The 16258-nt window shown below is 42.6% G+C and overlaps 1 protein-coding gene across 4 annotated transcripts in view; it reads left to right on the forward strand.

Annotated features, from left to right (window-relative positions):
• The window catches only part of ARHGAP24 (Rho GTPase activating protein 24), a 184716-nt gene that overhangs the window by 96690 nt on the left and 71768 nt on the right, over positions 1 to 16258 (forward strand). Inside the window, exon 1 of one of the 4 annotated variants that reach the window (XM_048304532.1) lies at positions 15618 to 15700. The exons of the other annotated variants lie outside the window; for them this stretch is intronic. The gene's annotated coding sequence lies outside the window, so the exon portion shown is untranslated. Of the gene's footprint in view, positions 1 to 15617; positions 15701 to 16258 lie in introns of those variants that run through there. 4 annotated transcript variants of the gene reach the window in all.

A 16258-nucleotide genomic window follows, 5' to 3' on the forward strand; every position in this document is an offset into this window, starting at 1 on the left:
TGCATATGTCCAGAAGGTTGAGTTGGTAATACTTACAGTTATGGAGTTGCTATGCTAAGTTCCCTCTCAGGAAAAGATGATCCTGGTTTCCAAGTCAGTGCTTTTTTTTCTCCCTCAGAGCAGCTGGCTGCCCACCCTTGACACACCTGGCTGCAAACTTAGTCCATGTACTGGGAAATTGGGGTAGGAGAATATGTTATCTGGAAATCTCTGCTGAGAAATTAGCTGGTTGCACCAGTGTAGTTGTAAAGTGCATGAATCTCTATTTGTGATGGCATTACAGAGCATGAAATTGAAAAGTTAGTCACCAAAAACCTGAGTACCTCTTCTTGTATGTGCATGCAATAAATGTTGTAGTTTTCCCAAGTTACTGAAGATGCTGAGCAGAGCAGGGACAGTGGCTCTCCCCTCTGGCCTGTCAGTTCCTAGAACTGCTTCAGCTCTGCAGTTGTCGTAGATGCAGCTATGGCAGGCCATATTAAACTGGCCCCAAAAAAGGGGAAGCTATGCACTTGGAGGCACATTTTTCCCATAAGCCTTCAACCTTTAATCCTACTAACTGTAAACAAACCCTGACCTGGAAAAATCTTTTCATTTTCTTTTCTTCCCCTTCAAGTGTGGGAAGAGAAGTCCCACTCCTTAACCTTTGCACAACCACATATTAATCTAATTTCCTACTCATCATGACCTAGTCATTTGGAAATTGCAACTCCACTTAATTTGATTTTTCTTTCTATATTTTTATATTATGTTTTTGTTGTTTCCCTGACTCTTATTTTTTGGTTCAGCACTGGTTCGTTAAACTTCAGTCACAAATACCAGCTGGAGGGCTCACAGCTTGTTGTCATTTCAGCTAATCAGACATTTGTAGATCACAAGGGGTTATTACATATGCATGTGAAAACTAGGGCTCTCTCCTATTGTTCCTTCCTTTCCTGGGAGACTTTGGCTGATAACTGCTTTTCTCTATGTTGGCCCACCAGGATACACTTTTCTGAGAGCTTAGCATGATAATACTTTTTTTCTAGCTGATTCAAGAAGCTGTGCCATCCTCTACTCCCTGCTGCTACTGTTGTCCTTGTACAGTATTTTGGAAGTTAGCCCAGGCATTTTAGGATGTTAGAATGCACCTTATGTTTTGCTGTACTTTCAGTCAGCAGGTGAAGTCCAACTGCTGTATCTCATCACTTAATTGAATAATTAAAAAAAAGATAGAATTCAGTCTGCCTGAGAAGAAAAAGAATATTTTGTATTCCTGTAGGAAATACAGTAAGTTGCAGTTAAGCTGCAATGGCAGTAGTTTTGAGTGATGAGTAGCTGCCTCTAGCTTTGCTTTAAACCATTAATGCAAACGCTCAGATCTCAAGAGATGTAACCTTCCCTTAGCAGAAATGTCATGGGAAAATCAGAAACTCATGCTCCTTTGAATTAAAAAGAAATAATAAGCAAATTGAGTTATGGATTATGATGGGCAGTTGACACAAGTATTTTTTTAGGGACATACACCTCTCCAAAGAGGGAAGGAGGTGAGTTTTTTTTTCTCATGTATCTTCCATTTGCTGGAGGCTTCACAAAAGATTTTCATTTTAAGCGTAATATTAGCAATACTTTGATTTAACTCCCTGATACTGCATAGCATAACATCTTTTCCCATGCCTGTGTTTAATTGCTGCAAATCCAGCAGTTCCCATGGCTTGTTACGAATTCTTTCCACTGAAATTGCTGAATCTTGGAATTCAAGCTATCAAAAATTGCATCTGTGAAAGTAATGAATCTTACATCAAATCCTGAGTGATTTGACGTCACTTCCTTAACTATTTTCCATGTACTCCCTCCCACTACAAGTTTTCTCTTTTCATTTTTTTAAACCTTTTTTTTTTTTTTTTTTTTTTGGAACTTTGCTTTCCCATCTGGGAGTAATATTCTTTTTTTTTTTTTTTCTGAAGGCTTTATTGCTTAGATTGGAAGGGCAGTGTCATCTCAAACACAGTTGCTGTTTTGTTACTTCGATTGCAGTAGAACAACACCTTGAAAACTTTGCATGAGTGAAGATATCTCTGTAGGCCTTTCAAAAGTCCCACAGTTAAGGGTTTCTTGTGACCAGCAGGTACAACCCAAATGTGCTGACAGCATGCTGTAAGGGAGCAGGCTGCCTCAGCTAAGCTTCGGTGGCTAAATTTGAAGAAAAGCAAGTTTAAGTGACAGTAGAAATTGTGAACAGCTAAGTTACATTGCAGTGGGTTTATTTAATCATACCAGACCTTATTTTGAATAGAAATAGTAGCTTTGATGGGGGCTCTTTTAATAACGTAGTAGATGGCAACTGAGATTGTCTCTGCACGTTCCCATTGCAGCACACACATACACACACACACATATATATGCTGAAAATTCAGTAGCCTGGTGGCTCTCAAAGGAGTTGACTGCATAATCAGATCACTGTACAGCTGAGCAGTCTCTAGACCCCAAAGTTCAGCAGATGTCTTGCTCCTCCGAAGCATATGTGCCAGAGAAAGGAAAAATGTAGGAAAAGTGGCCTGACTTCTTTCAGTGGTGTGGGGATGTGCCTGTTCATTCTGAGAGGTAAAACAAGATGTCCCTGGGAGGTTACTCTGTCCTGTATTGACTTCTCTTCTTTTTTTTTTTTTTTCTTCCTTAAAGTAAATGAGGTCAACTTGAGCTTTCTAAAACCCTTATTGGAAATATTTTTCCTGGAGTTAAAGAAAGTGTTTGAATGAGTTTCCATTAAAGAAAAAAAGCCCCTTAGTAATATAAATTAGTTAACACATACTGAAGTAGTAAAAAAACCCAAACAAACAAATAAGTATCAAGACTTTGAATGAATTACATTTCCTTCTCTTGTCCAGCATAAAGCAGGTGATAGTTTGGATTCTTGGTAACTGCAGGCCTGGCCCAGGAGTGTTTTGAGGGAAGATACCAGTGGCTTTTACAGCAATAGGGCTATGTTAGAGCCCTTCCACAAGGCATTTGCATATTCCATAAAAGATCAAAACAACACAATAATAATTCCAGTTCGTTTTACTTAGAGCTACATTTGAGGAGAGCTGTATATGCTGGAACATGTGCTTCCCTACACTCACATTCTCCTTGATTATCCCCAGTTATTATACATTATCCAAAGAAATTGCTGCTCAGCCATTTTCCTGCAAGGGTAATTTCTCTGTTAACAGACTTTGATTGAGATGGTCGTCCCTACATCAAAGCTGGGACAACCGGGTACAGATGTACTTGGAATTATCTTTATTATTAAATTAGCAAACAAATAATAGCTTTAGAATATTTTTGAAACAACAGACTGTACAGGGAGCAAAACTGGGTTCTTATTACCCAGTACCCATGGTACTCATCATGCCACCATACAAATGAATAGTTTCAGATGATCCATCTGCCCTTAGTGCAAATAGATGCCACATTAAAATGGAGGAAGATTACATTTGTAATTGCTCACCATTTATCTTTTTCTTGAAACATTTATGGTTCATGAAACATTTATACCCATTTAGGCTAAGAAGCAAGTAGAAAATAAGTGCTTGCGCAGGGTCTTGGTTTCTGAGGCAGAAGTACACAGATGCATGCAGTAAACTTGAAAATGAAGGAATAATTTACCTACTGTCTTAGAGGAATGTGGACATTTTAGCATTACCTCCTGTTCTTCCACAGTGAGGTACTTGATCTTCTCTAAGAGTTGAGCACAGTGGGATTTTGTCATAAAGTAGCCAAGAATAAGTGCTTAATAAAGAAGGAGTAAGTGCTGGTGAAATCATGCACAAACAGCCAGTCCCTAATTCACCAGGGAACTTACTCCATGTTCATTCCCTTTATGTTGGCCTTTAGGGCATTACCTTTGAGCAGAAAAAAAAAAAATACTGTGCATATGGGGCACTGTGCATATGAGGATCCATGATAGCAGAGTAACATGTGGATCCCCAGCGCTGAATTGCTCCCTTATGGTGGCAGAGCAGGGCTGGACTAGCCTTTCAGTCCTGCTCTTTTAAATTTTAATCCAGCTGCCTGTGCACTGCTCATCTCCAGGCTCCCTCAAGATGAAACACTTCCTGGGTTGAAAAGAAATCCTTTTAGCTCCTAAACACATCTATGGGTGTGCTTCCTTGTATGAACTAATAGGTCATACCCTCTTTCCCTATGTTGTGGGGATTGCAAACTCCACCTGCTGAAGGGACGGGAGGCTAGGGCCAAGCCAAGGCAGCTCTGATGACAAGCAGTGTCTTGAAACCCTAGTCTGGGAGAACCTTCAAAAGAAAGCTGCTTATTTGGTTGTTCTGTGGAAGTCAGGCTTAAATAATGTCGAATGATTTGGCATTTGCTGGTTTCCAGCTAAGCATGGTCCAGGGAGGATGTAAAAGGAAAAAGAGAAGTTGTACAGTAATTTTATAAATGAGTTTTGGAAGATCAGTTATGCTGAAGGATGCTGAAGTTCCTTTTGAGGTTTTGATCCTCTTCTTTTTGCACCCTCCCTAGTGCTATAAAGCATAACTTTGTATTTACAGCTTGTGAATCACCTTAGCATGGACCCAGGTTGTTTTTCAATCTCTCATTATCTTTTAATATGCACTTGATCAAGTGAGCCACTTACTGACTAATTGCTCTAATTTGCATATTGATAAACCGAAGTGATGGTAACTGAGCTTGAAAAGCTCTCTGAGCAATTCTCATGGAAGGCAGGGAATATGTCTATTAATATTGCTTTCATAAACTACAGTTGTTCTCATTATCTTGGAGCATCTCTGATTCAGAGGGCTTTTGCATTGAAGCACAAAAATGAGAAAACTTGCTTCCTCAGCCTGGAGTGGTTTTTGTTCAGAAGGCAGGTCTCTGGTAAGGGGATTGTACTTGTGCATGGTGCCTCCTTTGGCAGTGCTGGCTCTTTCTTTTGAAAGCCCTTTGCCCTTCTCCATTGTGTGGCTGACCCTGCAGCATTCCTGTGTGCCTCTGGCTCTTTGAGCAGTATTTTGCCATCAAACTGTTCCCTGTGATACATTGCATATTTTAGCCTTTGGAAGTGTAACTTCACTAACTGGAAAAGAAACTATTACCCCATCAAAATGGGCTATTTTCTTACATAATTCAGATGACCTGCTCCATAAACAGAGTGTAAGGTCACGTTTGCTTTAAACAGCTGTGTCATCCCTTTGACATTGCAGGCAATTACTTTGCCTTCACTGGTAACCGGATTGCTTTTTGTAATGCAAGCATTTCAGAGTGTTTCATTAATGTGGTTCAGTGCCTGGGGCAAAGGCTTGCTGGCTCCTCTGCCCTCCCTTGTCCAGATGTGCTCTGCACAGTACAGGTTGATCACACAAGGGTTGTGCCTCTGGTTGGATGCCAGGATGCACAGTGAGACTCTTCTGTGCACCTGCAGGTTTAACTTTGCCCTGGACATTCTTGATGCCACCAAAATGTGGATTATGGTGCAGGACTGCCCTTGAGTGGCCAAGTCATTTTCCAAGTACCTTTTTCCTGTCTTAACTCACGACTGCAGTTTTTCAAGGGAATCCTGAACACGTAAGACAAAAGAAAATATGGAGAAAGGCCTATTTAAAATTAAGGCATGCTTTCCATCATTAAAGGTTTTTCCCCTGAAATCTTAAAAAAGGCTGCCTATAATCATATGGTGTTTTCTCAAAGCAAATGATTTTCACCAAGAAACTTGGCTTATGCCTTCCTGTAGAGCAGCCAAAGGAGAGGTAATATTTACCCGATTTGACATGAGAGATCTGTAGGAATGTAAATAGAGTAGTCCTTCAAAAGACACTAAAGCCAGAGCAATCATCCTGCAGCTTTGACAAATTTGCTAACATCTGTTCTGGTGCCATTTCTGCAGTACAGACCTGCCACTAACCATGGAGATGAAAGGGCTTTAATTAAATGAGCAGATTGACGTGTTAAACTTTGATAGCATCGTGCCATCTGAGTGGGTTATATTTGCAATTCTCTCCACAGCTTCTTAGATTAAGGTTATATTTCGGTGCTGCCCCGGTTATTTTTGGGAAGATACACTGACCCTAGAGCTCTGGGGTTCCTAAGGCAAGGTGTCAGGCTCTAAGTATGTGTAACAAGATGTATATTGCAGCATCTCCCTTCTGAGCTGCATAATTTTTCTTTTACAATTTTGGTTTTGTGGTTAGGTCTGGTTTTACTAACACGTCGCTACCTAGTCCTGCTACAGCTGCTTCTGTAGATTTCAGGTAATACAAGGAGCATAAAAATTATTTATTTATCATAACTAAACTTCAGTCAATAGATAGGACAGGCTACAGATTAAAAAATCTTTTAAGATGTGCCTTAAAACCCCCACACTGTTCATATATTCATTCCCTGCTGGCAGTGTGTCGCTGGGTTTGTACAAAGTAGTCAGTTCAAGAGAAGATTGCTCTTAATTAAGGTGGAAATTGATAAGTAAAATTTTGCAGTGCTTTAGATGCCTAATGTGCTGAGTGTATTCGGCTTACACTGTAGTATTTGTCATCCCTTCAACTTGTAATAGATTGGAGCAGGGTGTTTAATATGATGAGATGCGGTTATAAATAAAAGGCTTTTATAGCTTCAGGGAAAATCTTTATACAGCTTAATTGTGTAGACAGGTTCAATTCCCAGGAAGGCCAAGAGGGAAATCAGTTGATCATTTTAATCCAGAATCAATTTTCTTTAAGCTTTTGAAATGTGCTCATCCAAGTTTTTCATGCAGCAGTCGGTTTCTGCTGAAGTAGCAGGTGGAGTGTGGCTGGTGTGTTACTTCAGTTGGGCTTTCCTTTATACAAAACTGAATATCTGGTGAACAGATGAACCTCTTTGAGTTCAAGTAAATGCTTACCTGTCTGCCGGTACTTTCATCTCTTAGTGAGATAATCTTTCTGCTGCAACGTACGAGCCAATGCTGAAGTACTGTTGCTAAATGCTGCCTGCTTTCTGTCTTTTCAGCTGCAGGGTGGTGTCTCCAGTGTTTCAGGAACCTAAAGGAAAGGATTTGTTAGGACTTGAAGAGGTTTAAATGTCTGAAAATGTCTGAACAACTGCATGGGAGGCTATGGATAAAATCTAGTAGTCTAGGCAGAGTGCAGAAAACCAGCTTCAGACTCTCTGTCTTCCCTGATAATGACAGGTAAAATGAGTAACTTGTACTTTAGTTTTTATGTATCTGGTTTCTTTGGAAAACAAGAAGCAAGGTTGTCTTTGACCAGTTGGGCTACCTTTTATCCAAGAGGCAATAAGCTTCCTGACAAATGCCCATGACTTGTTCTTTATCTACCTTCTTGTGTAATCACTATTTGAAGGAAGGATGTCAGCTACTGTTGCAGTGGGGATCCTGCAACATACATATACCAAACCAGGAGTCCCGTGGAAAGGAAATATATATGGACAGACAGATTCTTGCTAGATGTTTCAGAGATGTTTATTTCTCCAGCCGCATGGCCGGGGCTCTGCCCAGGAACTGCTCCAGTCACGGGACCAAGGGTCCTTCTGCCCGCGCAGGGAACACAAACCAACCCATGGGAACGAGGCTGAGCAGGGGCAGGGAAACCCCATGTCTGTGCCCTCAGGGCCCCTCTCCCAGGGCTACACGGCAGGGGAGGGACCCCAACAAGCTACGACAGGTGAGTTTGTAAATCCTGGTGATGTCAGATTGTAGCTCATTTAGTATGGGGAAGGACACTGGGGCTTTGTAAGTGCTGTTAGTCTGGCTGTAATACCATGCCTGTGGACACATTTTGTCTGGGTAGGCTTTAAAGAGAAATCAATATGAGCATCAAATGAAGGAGTCGTGCTACCAGATGTAGGTCTAAAGCCAAGGAACAGGGAGAAGAATACACAAAATACGGGATATTTATGTGTCTGATAGTGAATGCACATCTGCAGTTTGGAACATGCTGCATTTGTGGTATTAATGAGAAATTCCCATATGCTTTTGAAGTCCTCTTACTCCACTTGAAGTTATTTAAAGGAGTTTTGCAGGAAATCACATATCCTGTGCGTGACACTGTGTCTGAAGGTTGCCGCTGTACAACTGCACTGGTTGGAAACATTTTGATTATTTGTCCTTCAGTAAATAGTACTGGCTGCTTCCAAATGTTACTGAACAGGTGTGGTAGTATGTAGTGTATAGATGCATATAGAATTCCCTAGCTAAGGCTCTGTGGGTGCTTGTACTTGTGGATTGTCTGTATGCATGTGTCTCACTTGGGGAGAATGGTCCTGGTTTACAAGCTGGGGTTGATTTGACTTAGTTCCTCGAAGTTCCCAACATGCTTGAATCGACACAGATGCATTTAGGATGTAGCATGCTTCAGGGTGTTGAATTTCTTAGTGCTCCCTAAGGGTGATGTATTTGTAAAGGGAAGAGTAATTGTGTTTTCTCTCCTTTGAAAACTGTGGGATTGAAGGAAGTCTAGGAAAAGGGCATCTAAACAGTGTAAGACCGTGGAACCCTATTGGATTGGTTTAAGGGTGGTGATTACAGTCTAAAAAGTCATGTTCTTGTTTCCCAGAGGAGGGGGCAAAACTGCATCTTGTGTTCCTGTCCACAGGCATCACAGGCATGGTTGCAGTGAACCTGCTGCACAGGTCAGGGGAGCATGGCAGGGGGAAGGCTCTAATGAGCCCTGTCAAAGTAAAAGGCTCATAAATATCATTGGAGCAGTGAATCTATCCCCAAGCCTCTGTTTGGGTCTAAAACAGATCCGTCATGAAATGCTGGCAGTGAGCCTAGATATTTTCTGACAGGGCTCTGCTCTCAGCACATTTTGATACTGCCCTTTGGAAGATACTAATGGCTTATTTCTTCCCTAGCTTGGACTGACCAAGAAATTAAGGGTTTTTTAGTAGGTGCCAAAAGTTGTGCTTGAGTGTGACAGCTCAGCTCCAACAGCCAGCAAAAATGGGCTGATCAGATAGGAGGCTCTTTGGAGTGGTAGATTCCAGGATTCCTCAGGGGTGCCCACTCCATACTGCAGCTGAGCAAGCCAAATTGGACATAAGCTCCTGGCTCTAGCCTGCTATCACTTCAGAATGAGGGGTGTCTACTGAAGACACCTTTACCCTTGGCAAAGCAAATATGTAATTTATTTTTAGCCTTGTTAGTGATGGAGTGAGTAGTGGCAACAAATAGGGAATAAATACATTACATTTCTGTTCCTGGAGCTGCCTCTCTCAGGTCTGTTTTAGATATTTCACTGTTGCCCCATTACATACTCAGCTCTTTAGTCCCCAGCACAGGAACAAGTCCAGAGGAGGGACACCACTCTGAGCTACCTGGTCTAGTGAAAGGTGTCTCTGCCCATGGCAGGGGAATTAGACCGAGGTGATCTTTAAGGTCCCTTCCAAACCATTCTGTGATTCTATGATACATTAATTTTGCTATTTGTGAAAAGGGATAAAGATACTTGGTTACTGCAGCCTAGAGGAATAGTCTGTTCATGTAACTGCTTTCTCATATAAATTGTATTAGCATTAGCCATAGGAAAAACTATTCTCTTGCCTTGGTCCCAGAAGACAACAGTTATACCTAATAGACATTTATTATTTTAGGACTTACCTAAGTGGGATTTGGAAAATGAGTGTTCTCTACTCTTCTTTTGTCTCAGCTTATGAACTGCACAAAAGCTTCTGTGGACAGAAGCAAGATTTCTGCCTTCTTCCTGTGCTTTCCCTTGGCCCTTTCTCAAAGTTAGAGCAATGCAAAGCACAGAAACTTATCCTTACCTTTCAGCTTGCTGTTGAGTCTGTGTTTTTGGAATAATATACTGATCCTAGCTGACAAATTGTAGCTGATGTGCCTCTCTGTGTGTTTGTGAAATGGTGGTGCAGAGCTAATTCTTGCCCTGTCCTTGCTATCCTCTCCCAGAATCTTTGGAATAAACATAAGCTTGTAATATGCTGTGCCCTAGTGGGAAAGGAACTGTGATCTCCTGAAGAGCCCAGGTTACACAGGATGAGACAGGTCTCTCATGGCATTGATGCTGTAATTTAGGAAAACTGCTGGAGTCCATATGTGTGATTTGTGTATTATTACTATTTTATAAATCAGCCGTAAGTCAGTTTTTTGTAGGATCTTTGAAGGTCCCACAGATGATCTCTAAAGACAAAGCCTCTTTTATTGAGCTGGATATCAGAGGTGCTACTGATTACAGTAATTTTTATCATGATGCTTCTCCAGCAGCAATGGGAGTGAAGCCAGAGTCTCATTTCATTGGAGCTGATTTACAGGTGTCAGGCTATGGCAAGTTTCAATCATCTCAGACTAGGGTTGTGTTTGAACTGATGACCCAGGAGGGAACAATTTTGAAGAGCTGGATTCATAACTGTGGTATTGCAGATGAACTGTACCACCCTGGTGCATGTGTCACTGAGCTGGTGGAAAAATTGCTGGGAAACAAATCCAGAGGACATGCTGTCTGTTTCTCAAAGGCAAAGAGTTTGAGATGTTTTGTTTGCCATGTAAGAGCAAATAATGTGCTTTTCTGGCTCACCTAGAGAGTTGTTTTCCATGGTCAAATCTCAAAACCATGTTCATCTTCAGAACCTCTGCTTATATTCTGACTTCCTCTCTGGATTTGAAGCCAAGGCATTGCTGTCACCAGCATTTCACTGTGATCAAGAGGGAGACACAGGTCCCATGTGCTCTCCTTGAGTCAAAGTTGACATGATTGTGTAATAAGTTTTGAATCCACATCTGAGCTTTCTGAATTCCGTGTTTAATTAATAAATTTTTATTTACTCCTTCTTTTCGTAAACCAAGGAAATAACAGCTGGTGTTTGCTTATGTCAAGTAGACAGATGAATCACACAAACACCATACTTTCCCAGCATCAAAACTGAAAGGGAGTTAATATCTGAAGGGCAATTTGTGGATGCATCTGTGTTTATGAACCTGTTCATTTCGAATGTAACAACCAGATATAAGGGGAAGATAGGAAAGATGTTGTCTTTATGGATTACAATTTCACAATATTTTTTTTCCTAATGTTTTCTTCCAGACCTGCTGTAATGTTTCTCATATCTCCCATTCCCCTTAGGAGTAAGTTCTTTGAAAAATTGCATATTTTGGCAATTTCCTCCTGTGACCTAGCTCTTGGAGAGGGTTTCTCTAAGCTGCAAGACAGAACAGCAGCCAAAAATGTAATTGGGCAAGTTAAATAGTGTGCAGCTGAGAGCCCTTTGCATGGTACAGCTGACAGAAGCTTCCATGAGAAGATCTCAGCATGATATTCAGAGTTATCTGGGCATCCCTAAGGGCTGCACGAATATAACCAATTCAAAGCCCACACGCAGAAACATATGGAGAAAGACTCATTTCTTACATATCAGCTGAACTGGATTTGGACTGCAGTGAAGTTGGAAGGAAAGCACTCTGGAAGATTTATTCTTGTGCTGGAATATGCAAAACCAGATGGTGCATCTGTATCACAGAGGAAATAATTTCTGTGATTGTAACGTCCTCTTTGCTGTTATGGTTGTGCGTGTTACTGACTTTTCACCTGTCCATGAAATGTGTACAGCAATTTTATCCAGCAGAGTAACTGAAAGAACAGTTCAGCTTCTCCTAGGAATGTCTAGTAATGCCTATCACTGTAATGCTGCCTTTAGTAATGCTGAGGGACAAGCTGACAGCTTTGCTTTCAGCAGAGATTATTTTTTTGACAGTAAGAGACTTGCTGATAAAGTGGAGGGCAGATCCAAATCTAGCCATCCTCACATTTTCTAGGATCTTTTAACAAAGAACCCGAAGTGTTCTTGTCACACTGAATTCCCCAAGCAGTTGGGGATTTATGAGTACTTTAAAGATTCCCCTTGTACTGTTCTGCGAGTATCTATACTGCATAGCTGTCTTCCTCCGTACCTCCTTCTTTAGTACATTTGTGGTCATATTGTTAAACATATGTCATAAAACACAAGGAGTATGCTCTACAGCTAAATTTACGTTAGCATATGATCCTTAATTCCCATTTCTGGGTGTTATTCCCATTTTACATGGGTGTAGCCCAGCTGGCACCTCTGAAAACGTTCCTGTCATAAAGTACTAAAAGTGAAGAGGAGGCTGAAATCCCATTTAAGCACACACTGTGAAGAAAAGGATTTTGTTCTGATGTCACATGAAGTATTAAAAATTATCCCAGTCTGCAAAGTTACAGTCTCTCCAGCAATAAGGAAGAATCTTTTCAGTGGGATGTGAAGCAAGTATTTTAAGTGGTGGATCCCAAACCTTAGAGGTAGAGCAGAAATCACTAAGCAGTTGGTTTCATCGGTTAAGACATTTAAGTTATTGCTGGTGATGGTACTAGAGAAGAAAGCAAAATGTCTGGCAAAACAGTTCCCTTTACCTCAGCCAGCTGGCACAAAAGGAAAACTTGTTGAACAGTATGGATGCAGGGAGCTGCAGTCAGGACCATGATTTTTGCAGGCAGCAAAGTTGCTGTGTTTCCCATCTTGCTGTCCCTCCCATTGTTCCCTGCCCACCTACACACACAGCTGCTCCCTGCCCAGGCAGCCCTGGTGTCCACCAGTGTCCAAAAATTTGAGGAACGCAGCCCCACAGTGCTGTGGCCAGTGCTGCGCCAGCCACTGGAACACGTGCTGTTTACAAAATACTGCTCTAAATATTCCCTGGTGCCATGGAGAACAGAAGTGTAAGGCAACAAAGGCAACAGAAGGAGATTTCTTGCCTTTTTTATGAATTGCAGGAAAGGTAGGAGGCTATTTCTAGCACAGTTTTTACTGGGAGCAGTGGCTTACCTAAGCAGTGATCACTTGCATTCAGTCTGCTCCTTTGAGCCTTGGGCAGAGCAAGTGGACCCAGGCACTCAGCAGGCTTGTGGCACAGCTTGGGTTTCCTTGGCTTCCTTCAGTGCACTCCCAAGCCCAGCTGATTCACTTAGGTACAGTAACAGAGAGGATTAAGGCTAAACCTGATTTGTAATAAGGAATCCTATAGCACAAAGCTTCGGAATTTTGTCTCAAGCAGTTAAAAAACCATCAGTTTTCCAGGGTATCCTTGGGCCCAGGCTGTGGCTGTTGTTCTTCCTCATGTGCTTTTGACCAAAATACGCAGTAGTCTTACAGGCTGGCTTCCAACCAAATTCATCTTGTAGTCTCTCCCACCACTATATGGGACCAGCATACTCTGATTTAGGTGGATGTTCAGAAGGAATTTTCTCAAGAGGACAGAGAAGTCTAACATCAGCAATTCAAATGAAAAATGGTGCATACTTACTGTGATGTGGTTCAGCTGTCTGCAGGGCCTTGGCAGTAGCAATCTTGTGAGTTCAGTGGTGAACTCTAAATTTTGGCAGCTGTGGTCCAGTATTTCCACTCGTCTTTCCATGCATGGTGTCAGCCAACATCTTACTCTTTGGAGAATGGCTGACTGTTGAATACTTACATCACTGGCTCGCTGTTAAACAGGAGAGGTGAATTACTCACCAACAGCACTGAAAGGTTCTCAACACTTTCTTCACCTCCATCTCACCAGCACTGCCGGGTCCCAGGCTTTGGGAACAACAATCCAGGTTGGTGCAAACACAAACCCACCTCTGTCAGGGGAGGAAGAGCTGGTCTGTGAACTGCTTCAGGAGCTTGACCCCACAGATCAATGGGTCTTGACAATACCCATTTGAGGGTGTTGAGAGAGCTGGATGGTTTCACTGTGAGTCTGCTCTCCATAATCTTTGAGAAGTCATGGAGATCAGGGGACATCAGAGAAGGCTACAAGAAGGCTAAAGTCACCCGCATCTACAAGAAGGGCTCAAAGGAGGATCCAGGAGATTCCGGCCTATTGGTAATACTTCAGCTCCTGGGAAAGTTACCAAAGGAATCCACCTGGGAGCTATCACAAGATAAATGAAACAGGTGATTGGGAAAAGCCATCACGGATTCACCAAGGGCAAATCGTGCTTGACAGAGCTGATCACCTTCTGTGGCAAAGGAAGTGCTTGGTTCAAGTGGGGCAGGCGGTGCACAGTGTTTACCTGGATTCTCCAGGGATTTCCATATGGTTTCCCACAAGCCTCCTCCTCGGGAAAAGGACACATTATGGACAGACACATGGTCTGTGCAGTGGTGAGGAACTGGCTGGCAGGGAGCACCCAGGGGGTGCCGGCAAACAGCTCCTCTTCAGGCTGGTGACCTGTCACAAGCAGGGTCCCCCAGGGATCGATACTGGGCCCAACACTGTTTAATATCCTCACAGGTGATCTGAGTGATGGGACCAAGGGCACCCTGATGAGGTTTGCCAATGATTCCAAACTGAGTGGGGAAGGGGACACTTCAGAAGGGAGACCCACCCTGCAGGAAGACCTGGATAGGCTGGAAGAGTGGACTGCTTGAACCTTATGAAGCTCAACAAGGACAAGTGTACAGTCCTGCACCTTGGACACCTCAGAAAAAAATAATCTGGGGGTGAAGCACGGGCTGTATGCGATCTGCCTGGCTGGAAGCAGCTCTGTGGAAAGGGCCCTAGGTATCCTGGCGGACAACAAGCTCAATATGAGCAAACAGTGCTGCTGTGGTAGAGATCCAACAGGATGGTGGGATACACCAACAAGGGCACCACCAGCAGAGATAAAGAATCATAATCCTGTTCTACTTACTGCTTGTCCAGGCCATTGCTCGTTGCAGGCCACACCTGGAATACTGTGTGCAGTTTTGGTCCCCGCAATACAAAAATATGTAGACAAGCTGGAGGGAGTCCAGAGAAGGGCCACAAAGATGATCAAAGGACTGGGAAGGCTGCTGTATGAGGAAAGGCTGAGAGAGCTGGGTTTGTTCAGCACTGAGAAAAGGAGGCTTAGGGGAGGCCTTGTATCACCATGTTCCAGTATTTAAAGGGTAGCTATGAAGATGGAGACTCCCTTTTTACAAGGAATTGCATGGAAAAGGTGAGGCAGTAATGGTCACTCTTGGGGAGATTCCAATTTCTGTGATCATTCCATGAACTCACTGGAGGAGAAGCAGCTGCAGAAAGCAGGCTGCTCAGACCTGGGGGGTGGATGATGTCTGTAGCTCTCTCATTGCCCTTCTAACTGGGTAGAATTGTGAATTATTCAGAAAAACAATATTGAGTGTGATACTTGCTCAACATGACTGCAAGAGGCTGTGACCTAGGGCTGTGTTCATATTACCAGCAGTGTTCCCATGGATTTTTGGTAGGGAAGGAGATGCTTTGTAGCATTGGAATATGATGTGTTAGGAGGGCCCTATTTCTCTCCTGTGGTGACTTCACTGGGTGCAGCTGGTCCTCAAATGTGTTTTGAAGTAGTTTCTCATTAGGATCAACTCATGGGAAGTAACAGATGGTGAAGTGAGACTAAATTAGTGAGAACGTTGTGCTCCGTTAATGCTCTTTCTCTCTATAAATAATAGCTGGGGAGTGGAGCAGGAATGAAGACGCTGTTACGCTTGTGGCTACCTCTGCTGCTACGTGGATGTTACATGATGCCTTCCAGCATGTTTGGTCAGCAATAGAAAGGAGCAGAAGGAATTTGCCAGCCCTTTCACAAGGGCAAAAATATTGGAATTCGACTGCAGAACAAATAAAATCTTGAAGGAATGCTCGAAGACTTACAAGGGGAAACAAGTGTGGGAGACAATTTTGCATTAACAGTCTTTTCAACTTCTTCCTATGAAAGTCAGTGAAACAAAACGCAGCATCTCTCCTCTGATATTCTCAGTAAGTCTCCAATTTTTTAGTGTTTACTTCTACCCTAAAATCTTCCTTTGAAATACATGTATCTTAATGAGACTTAACTTTCTGTGGTTCAGACATCCTGGCTTGTTGTCAGGCACACTTCACAGCTGGGAGCAACTAGCAGGAGAATCACTGTGGCTTTACCAGCCTTTTGGAATGCCACAAGTGGCTGCTGCCAGCTATCACCTGTACCTTCCCATTTCTTTGTGTGCCACAGTGAGAATGTGTGTGAGTCTGGCATCCACTGACTGGAAGTTTTACATTCAAATCTGCATCTGCCATCCCAGTGCAGATATTGGCAGCAGCTCTAGCATCTTTGTCTTGAATGACATCTCCTGCAACTTTGGTCTTTAGTGATTTCATGTTTTCAGGACACAGCAATGAAAAGCTTTGTAAAAAATAATTCCTCCGGACAGTTTTTTTCTGGACTTGTCATCCTGTGCCATGAACTTCCCTTACAGGCCATTTTGTACACTTTTTTGCAGACCTTTTTCACTGCCCTGCAAGACATACGCTTCTGTTAGCAATCCTCTTGAGGTG

Source organism: Corvus hawaiiensis, chromosome 5 (genome assembly GCF_020740725.1).
Source record: "Corvus hawaiiensis isolate bCorHaw1 chromosome 5, bCorHaw1.pri.cur, whole genome shotgun sequence".
NCBI lineage: Eukaryota > Metazoa > Chordata > Aves > Passeriformes > Corvidae > Corvus > Corvus hawaiiensis.